General features: G+C 51.6%; 1 non-coding gene and 1 pseudogene across 1 annotated transcript; both read left to right on the plus strand.

Annotated features, from left to right (window-relative positions):
- The first annotated feature begins 165 nt into the window (after positions 1–165).
- On the plus strand, positions 166–319 carry LOC149139936 (5.8S ribosomal RNA). Its single transcript, XR_016265339.1, has one exon. It is a non-coding gene; the product is annotated as a 5.8S ribosomal RNA (ribosomal RNA).
- A 269-nt stretch (positions 320–588) lies between these two features.
- On the plus strand, positions 589–2,452 carry LOC149139937 (25S ribosomal RNA; annotated as a pseudogene).
- Positions 2,453–7,500: the final 5,048 nt, after the last annotated feature.

Genomic DNA, 7,500 nt, shown 5'->3' on the forward strand with positions numbered 1-7,500 from the left:
GGGAGATTGTCCTCTGTTCGAGCCTTCCCCTGTGAGGGGGTTAGACACCTTTGTTTCTCTTTCTCTCGTGCGTTTTTCCTCCTTTTGTCCCTTGGCCTTACATTTGTTGTGGGGGGTTCCCCTATTCAGTTTTGTGGCTGATTTTTCGGTAATACACGTGGAAACAACTCTCGGCAACGGATATCTCGGCTCTTGTTACGATGAAGAACGTAGCGAAATGCGATACTTAGTGTGAATTCCAGAATCCCATGAATCATCGAGTTTTTGAACACAATTTGCGCCCAAGGCCTCAGTCGAGGGCACGTCTTTCTGGGCGTCGCATCCCATTCAAACGCGCTCCCTGCAATATGCTAGGGAGTAGCGGAGCTGGTCGTCAGTGTCCCGTGCGGTGCGGTTAGCTGAAATACCTCAAGTGATGTTTCGTGGCATGCATCGGCGAGCGGTGATCTTGTCCCCTTGGATGGGCAGTCGGAGTTAGCCGTGCGGGCTTTGTGTGGCATCGCTCGAACTTTCTTTACTCTCTCTTGTCCTCCCATGGGGTAGGGCGGTTTTAGCTCCAACTTTGTGACCCCAGCTCAGGCGAGAACACCCATTGAGTTTAAGAATATAATTAAGCGAAGGAAAAGAAACTTACAAGGATTCCCCTAGTAGCGGCGAGCGAACCGGGAAGAGCCCAGCATGAAAATCGGGCGGCGGCGCTGCCTTAATTGTAGTCTATAGAAGCATCCTCAGCGGCGGATCTGGGCCAAGTCCCTTGGAAGGGGGCGCCTGAGAGGGTGATAGCCCCGTCGGCCCGGGACCCTGCCGCATCACGAGGCGTTGTCGGCGAGTCGGGTTGTTTGGGAATGCAGCCCTAATTGGGTGGTAAATTCCATCCAAGGCTAAATACGGGCGAGAGACCGATAGCGAACAAGTACCGCGAGGGAAAGATGAAAAGGCCTTTGAAAAGAGAGTTAAAGAGTGCTTGAAATTGCCGGGAGGGAAGCAGATGGAGGCTGTCGATGTGTCTCGGTCGGATGTGGAACAACTCAGGCTGGTCTACTGCTCGACTTGAGGTGCAAACCAACACGGGTTGCTGCATCGTCACAAGCATGGGTGAATTACTACCTATCAGTTTGCCGCTGCGATGGTCGAGGAACGAAGCGTGTGCCCTTTTGGCGGGCCGTGTGCACCTGCGCGCTCATGGTGTTGGTTGGCGGGCTTTCCATTCGACCCGTCTTGAAACACGGACCAAGGAGTCTAACATGTCTGCGAGTCGGCTGGTTTGAAAACTTGCGAGGCACAAGGAAGCTGACGGGCAAGATCCCCTCTCTGGGGGGGTGCATCGTCGACTGACCTTGAGCTTATGCGAAGGGTTCGAGTGCGAGCACACCTGTTGGGACTCGAAAGATGGTGAACTATGCCTTAGCAGGGCAAAGCCAGAGGAAACTCTAGTGGAGGCTCGTAGCGATACTAACGTGCAAATCTTTCGTCTGACTTGGGCATAGGGGCGAAAGACTAATCGAACCATCTAGTAGCTGGTTTCCTCCGAAGTTTCCCTCAGGATAGCTGGAGCTCACACACAAGTTTTATCGAGTAAATCAAATGATTAGAGGCATCGGGGGCGTAACGCCCTCGACCTATTCTCAAACTTTAAATACGTAAGAGGGTGCAGCTGCTCCATTGATTCGCGTCGTTGAATCGAGAGCTCCAAGTGGGCCATTTTTGGTAAGCAGAACTGGCGATGCGGGATGAACCGAAAGTCGAGTTACAGTGTCGAATTGCGTGCTAACCTAGATCCCACAAAGGGTGTTGGTTGATTAAGACAATAGGATGGTGGTCATGGAAGTCGAAATCTGCTAAGGAGTGTGTAACAACTCACCTGCTGAATCAACTAGCCCCGAAAATGGATGGCGCTGAAGCGCGCAACCTATACTCGACCGTCGGAGCAATTGCCTGGCTCTGATGAGTAGGAGGACACAGGGGTCATTGAGAAACCTCGGGCGTGAGCTTGGGTGGATCGGCCCCCGGTGTAGATCTTGGTGGTAGTAGAAAATATTCAAATGAGAACTTTGAAGATTGAAGTGGGGAAAGGTTCCATGTGAACAACATTTGGACATGGGTTAGTCGATCCTAAGAGATGGGGAAGCCTTGTATCAAGGGTGCACTCTGCACGAGCATCGAAAGGGAATCAGGTAAATATTCCCGAACTAGGACATGGCGGCAGGCGGCAATGTTAGGTAATCCGGAGACGTCGTCGGGGGCCCCGAGAAGAGTTATCTTTTCTTTTTAACAGCTTGCCCACCCTGGAATCGGTTCACCCAGAGATAGTGTCCAGTAGCTGGAAGAGCATTGCACGTCTTGCGGTGTCCGGCACCCTCGGCGGCCCTTGAAAATCTAGAGGACCGAGTACCATTCATGCCCGGTCGTACTCATAACCGCATCAAGTCTCCAAGGTGAACAGCCTCTGGTTAATAGAACAATGTAGGTAAGGGAAGTCGGCAAAACGGATCCGTAACTTCGGGAAAAGGATTGGCTCTGAGGGTTGGACCTAGGGGTCTGTGCCCTCAACTCGTGGGTTGTCGGTAGTCTGCCCGAGCTGCTCTCGTGGCGAGGGCGGGTAGTCACGTGCCGATTGGGCTATGGGCGTAGAATGCCCCCTGCCGGGGGCTTCTTCCTAGGCGTCGAACAGTCAACTCAGAACTGGTACGGACAAGGGGAATCTGACTGTTTAATTAAAACAAAGCATTGCGATGCTCCCTATTCAGGGGAGGGCGCGGCCGGGTGAATGAGCCCGTATCAAAAATGCTAAGTTGTGACCCAAGGTTGGCTTTGTGCACGTTCGTGCTGCTCATTTACCCAGCTCTCCCTTGTCACTTCGTTTTGGTCGTTCGAGCGCCCAAGAAAAATCGTTCGGGTGGGTCGTTTGAGGGCGTCTGTGTGAACTCGTTCGGGTGGGTAGTTTGGGCGAGGGCGCACCCGGGCGAACGAGCCCGTATCAAAAAATGCTAAGTTTTGACCCGAGGTTGGTTTTGTGCTTGTTCGTGCAGTTCGTTTGCTCGACTCTCCCTTGTCGCTTCGTTTCGGTTGTGCGGGCGCCCATGCAAATTCATTCGGGCGAGGGCGCGCACAGGCCAATGAGCCCGTATCAAAAATGCTAAGTTGTGACCCGAGGTTGGCTTTGTTCATTTTCGTGCTGCTCGTTTTCCCAGCTCTCCCTTGTCGCTTCATTTCGGTCGTGCGGGGGCCCATGCAAATTCCAAATGATCCGAGCGACAAGTTTTGTTTCCGTGTGAAAGGTGGGTTGGTAATGGAGTTGTGTTTTCGCATTTCCCTGAATGATGGCCTTGGGTCATTTCTAGGGTTGTTGATTTTCATCTTCTATCCATCCCACTCGATAGCACATGAGCGGTAATGTTGGCCATGCTCGTCTTGGGAGGCATATGTGAACAATTACCCTTCTACTTTCCAAGTTCTTGGAGTTGTATGGGTTGTTGTGGTGTGGCTCCCTTGTTCGTCCTGGTCCCCCTCGCGCCCCTCTAGATGATATCAGCGACAGGTTTTGTTTCCGTGTGAAAGGTGGGTTGGTAATTGAGTTGTGTTTTCGTGTTTGCCTGAATGATGGCCTTGGGTCGTTTGTAGGGTGGCCGATTTTCATCTTCTCAACATCCCCACTCGGTAGTGCATGAGCGGTAATGTTGGCCATGCTCGTCTTGGGAGGCATATGTGAACATTTCCCCTTCTGCTTTCCAAGTTCTTGGAGCTGTATGGGCTGTTGTGGTGTGGCTCCCTTGCTCGTCCTGGTCCCCCTCACGCCCCTCTAGATGATACCAGCGACAGGTTTTGTTTCCGTGTGAAAGGTGGGTTGGTAATTGAGTTGTGTTTTCGCGTTTGCCTGAACGATGGCCTTGGGTCGTTTGTAGGGTGGCCGATTTTCATCTTCTCTCCATCCCCACTCGGTAGCGCATGAGCGGTAATGTTGGCCATGCTCATCTTGGGAGGCATATGTGAACAATTCCCCTTCTGCTTTCCAAGTTCTTGGAGCTATATGGGCTGTTGTGGTGTGGCTCCCTTGCTCGTCTTGGTCCCCCTTGCGCCCCTCCAGATGATACCAGCGACAGGTTTTCTTTCCGTGTGAAAGGTGGGTTGGTAATCGAGTTGTGTTTTCGCATGTGCTTGAACGATGGCCTTGGGTCATTTGTAGGGCCGCCGATGTGCCCCTCCAGATGATAGCAGTGACAGGTTTTCTTTCCGTGTGAAAGGTGGGATGGTAATTGAGTTGTATTTTCACGTGTGCCTGAAGGATGGCCTTGGGTCATTTGTAGGGTTGCCGATTTTCTTCTTCTCTCTATCCCCACTCGGTAGCGCAGGAGCGGTAATGTTGGCCACGCTCATCATGGGAGGCATATGTGAACAATTCCCCTTCTTCTCTCCAATTTCTTGGAGCTGTATGGGTTGTTGTGGTGTGGCTCCCTGGCTCGTCCTGGTCCCCGCGTGCCCCTCCAGATGATACCAGCGACAAATTTTCTTTCCGTGTGAAAGGTGGGTTGGTAATCGAGTTGTGTTTTCGGGTTTGCCTGAACGATGGCCTTGGGTCATTTGTAGGGCCGCCGATTTTCATCTTCTCTCCATCCCCACTCGGTAGGGCAAGAGCGGTAATGTTGGCCATGCTCGTCCTGGGAGGCATACGTGAACAATTCCCCTTCCACTCTCCAAGTTGTTGGAGCTGTATGGGTTGTTGTGGTGTGGCTCCCTGGCTCGTCTTGGTCCCCGAGTGCCCCTCCAGATGATACCAGCGACATGTTTTCTTTCCTTGTGAAAGGTGGGTTGGTAATCGAGTTGTGTTTTTGGGTTTTCCTGAACGATGGCCTTGGGTCATTTGTAGGGCGGTCGATTTTCATCTTCTCTCCATCCCCACTCAGTAGTGCATGAGCGGTAATGTTGGCCATGCTCGTCTTGGGAGGCATATGTGAACAATTCCCCTTCCGCTCTCCAAGTTCTCGGAGTTGTATGGGTTGTTGTGGTGTGGCTCCTTGGCTCGTCCTGGTCCCTGCGTGCCCCTCCAGATGATACCAGCGACAGGTTTTCTTTCCGTGTGAAAGGTGGGTTGGTAATTGAGTTGTGTTTTCGGGTTTGCCTTAACGATGGCCTTGGGTCATTTGTAGGGTGGCCGATTTTCATCTTCTCTCCATCCCCACTCGGTAGTGCATGAGTGGTAATGTTGGCTTGGCTTGGCCTGGGAGGCATATGTGAACAATTACCCTTCGGCTCTCCATGTTCTTGGAGTTGTATGGGTTGTTGTGGTGTGGCTCCCTGGCTCGTCTTGGTCCCCGAGTGCCCCTCCTGATGATACCAGTGACAGGTCTTCTTTCCGTGTGAAAGGTGGGTTGGTAATCGAGTTGTGTTTTCATGTTTGCCTGAACGATGGCCTGGGTCGTTTGTAGGGTGGTCGATTTTCATCTTCTCTTGATCCCCACTCGGTAACGCATGAGCGGTAATGTTGGCCATGCTCGTTCTGGGAGGCATACGTGAACAATTCCCCTTCCACTCTCCAAGCTATTGGAGTTGTATGGGTTGTTTTGGTGTGGCTCCCTGGCTCGTCCAGGTCTCAGAGTGCCCCTCCAGATGATACTAGCGACAGGTTTTCTTTCCATGTGAAAGGTGGGTTGGTAATCGAGTTGTGTTTTCGGGTTTGCCTGAACGATGGCCTTGGGTCGTTTGTAGGGTGGCCGATTTTCATCTTCTCTGCATCCCCACTCGGTAGCGGATGAGCAGTAATGTTAGCCATGCTTGTCCCAAGAGGCATATGTGGACAATTGCTCTCTAAGTTCTTGGAGCTGTAGGGGTTGTTGTGGTTTGGCTCCCTGGTTCGTCTTGGTCCCCTTGTGCCCCTCCAGATGATACCAGTGACAGGTTTTCTTTCAGTGTGAAAGGTGGGTTGGTAATCGAGTTTTGTTTTTGGGTTTTCCTGAACGATGGCCTTGGGTCGTTTGTAGGGTGTCTGATTTTCATCATCTCTCCATCCCCACTCGGTAGCGCATGAGCGGTAATGTTGGCCATGCTCGTCCCAGGAGGCATACGTGAACAATTCCCCTTTTGCTCTCTAAGTTCTTGGCGCTGTATGGGTTGTTGTGGTGTGGCTCCTTGGCTCGTCCTGGTCCCCCTCGTGCCCTTCCAGAAGATACCGGTGACAGGTTTTATTTCCGCGTGAAAGGTGGGTTGGTAATCGAGTTACTTTGTTGGGTTTGCCCCAACGATGGCCTTGGGTCATTTGTAGGGTGGTCGATTTTCGTCTTCTCTCCATCCCCGCTCAGTAGCACATGAGCGGTAATGTGGGCCATGCTCATCCCCGTCCCTCTTTCCCATCCCAATGATAAGAATGTCGCAAGTTTTCTTGGCGCTCCTTTGAGCCTTCGTTATTGCTGTCCCAGATGGAAGCCCCAAAACTCCGTCGTTGCCTATGTCGCTATCGTGCCCCTTGGTTGTTGCGAATAGAGAATTTTGATTGGGCTGGGCAGCCATTTGTGGCTCCATTGAAATTGGCTCCTCGTTATATTTTTCACCTCCTCCCTATTTGGTGTGGAGGGTTTTTCTTTTTGTGTGTAAGGTGGGTTGGTAATTGAGTTGGTTTTTCGGGTTTGCCTCAAGAATGGCCTTGGGTCGTTTGTAGGGTGTTCGATTTTCATCTTCTCTCCATACCCACTCGATAGCGCATGAGTGGTAATGTTGGCCATGCTTGTCCCGGGAGGCATATGTGAACAATTCCCCTTCAGCTCCAAGTTTTGGGAGTTGTATGGGTTGTTGTGGTGTGGCTCCTTGTGATGGCTAGCCTCTTCATTGTTCGGTTGTTTATGGTGCCGGTGTCTTGAGCTTGTACTCTTTCCGTGTTGGCATTGTCGGTTGAGATGCATACATTTAAGAGGGAATTGGAAGGGTTTTGGTTGTAAACCACCTACCCTCCCTCTTGCTTGCTTTTTCCGTCGGGTGATGTGAGGCGTTGTTCTCCTTATTTTAAAGTCAAGGGTTGGAATTCCTTTCAAATTGCACATCGTTCATGGTTGTGTTGGCTTTGTGGTTTTGATAGATGTGTTGGCCCATATGTTTGATCGAGGGGTCGGCTTTTCCCTTGCATCTTGCGTGCATGGCAGGCTTTTGCGGCTGGAAATGTTAAGTCACAACGTTTATGGGCATTTGTTGTTTGAATTGTGTATGCGCTTCTGGTCCAATGGGGAGGAGGCTTTCTATGTCGATGGTGGGGGCTATCTGGAAGAAGGATTTTGAGGTGGAACGCTTTGACCTCCCTCCTTTGCATGGAGGTGGCCGTAGGGGGAAAGTATTCATCGTCTAGTCGGTAAAGCTGTGGGAAATCTCCTAGGTTGCCTGTGCGTAGGGTGCAGGGGGTGCGGGGCTGCCCGATCCCTCCTCCTATTTGGATATGGTCTTGTATTGTGGAGCAAGCCTCTTGATTTTCATTTAGTTCCTTCCTTTGCCTTCGCATCATGGTTGCCGCAGGCGGTCAAG

Source organism: Pinus tabuliformis, chromosome X (assembly GCF_031772625.1).
Source record: "Pinus tabuliformis cultivar Carrire ecotype Pingquan chromosome X, CPIR1, whole genome shotgun sequence".
Lineage (NCBI taxonomy): Eukaryota > Viridiplantae > Streptophyta > Pinopsida > Pinales > Pinaceae > Pinus > Pinus tabuliformis.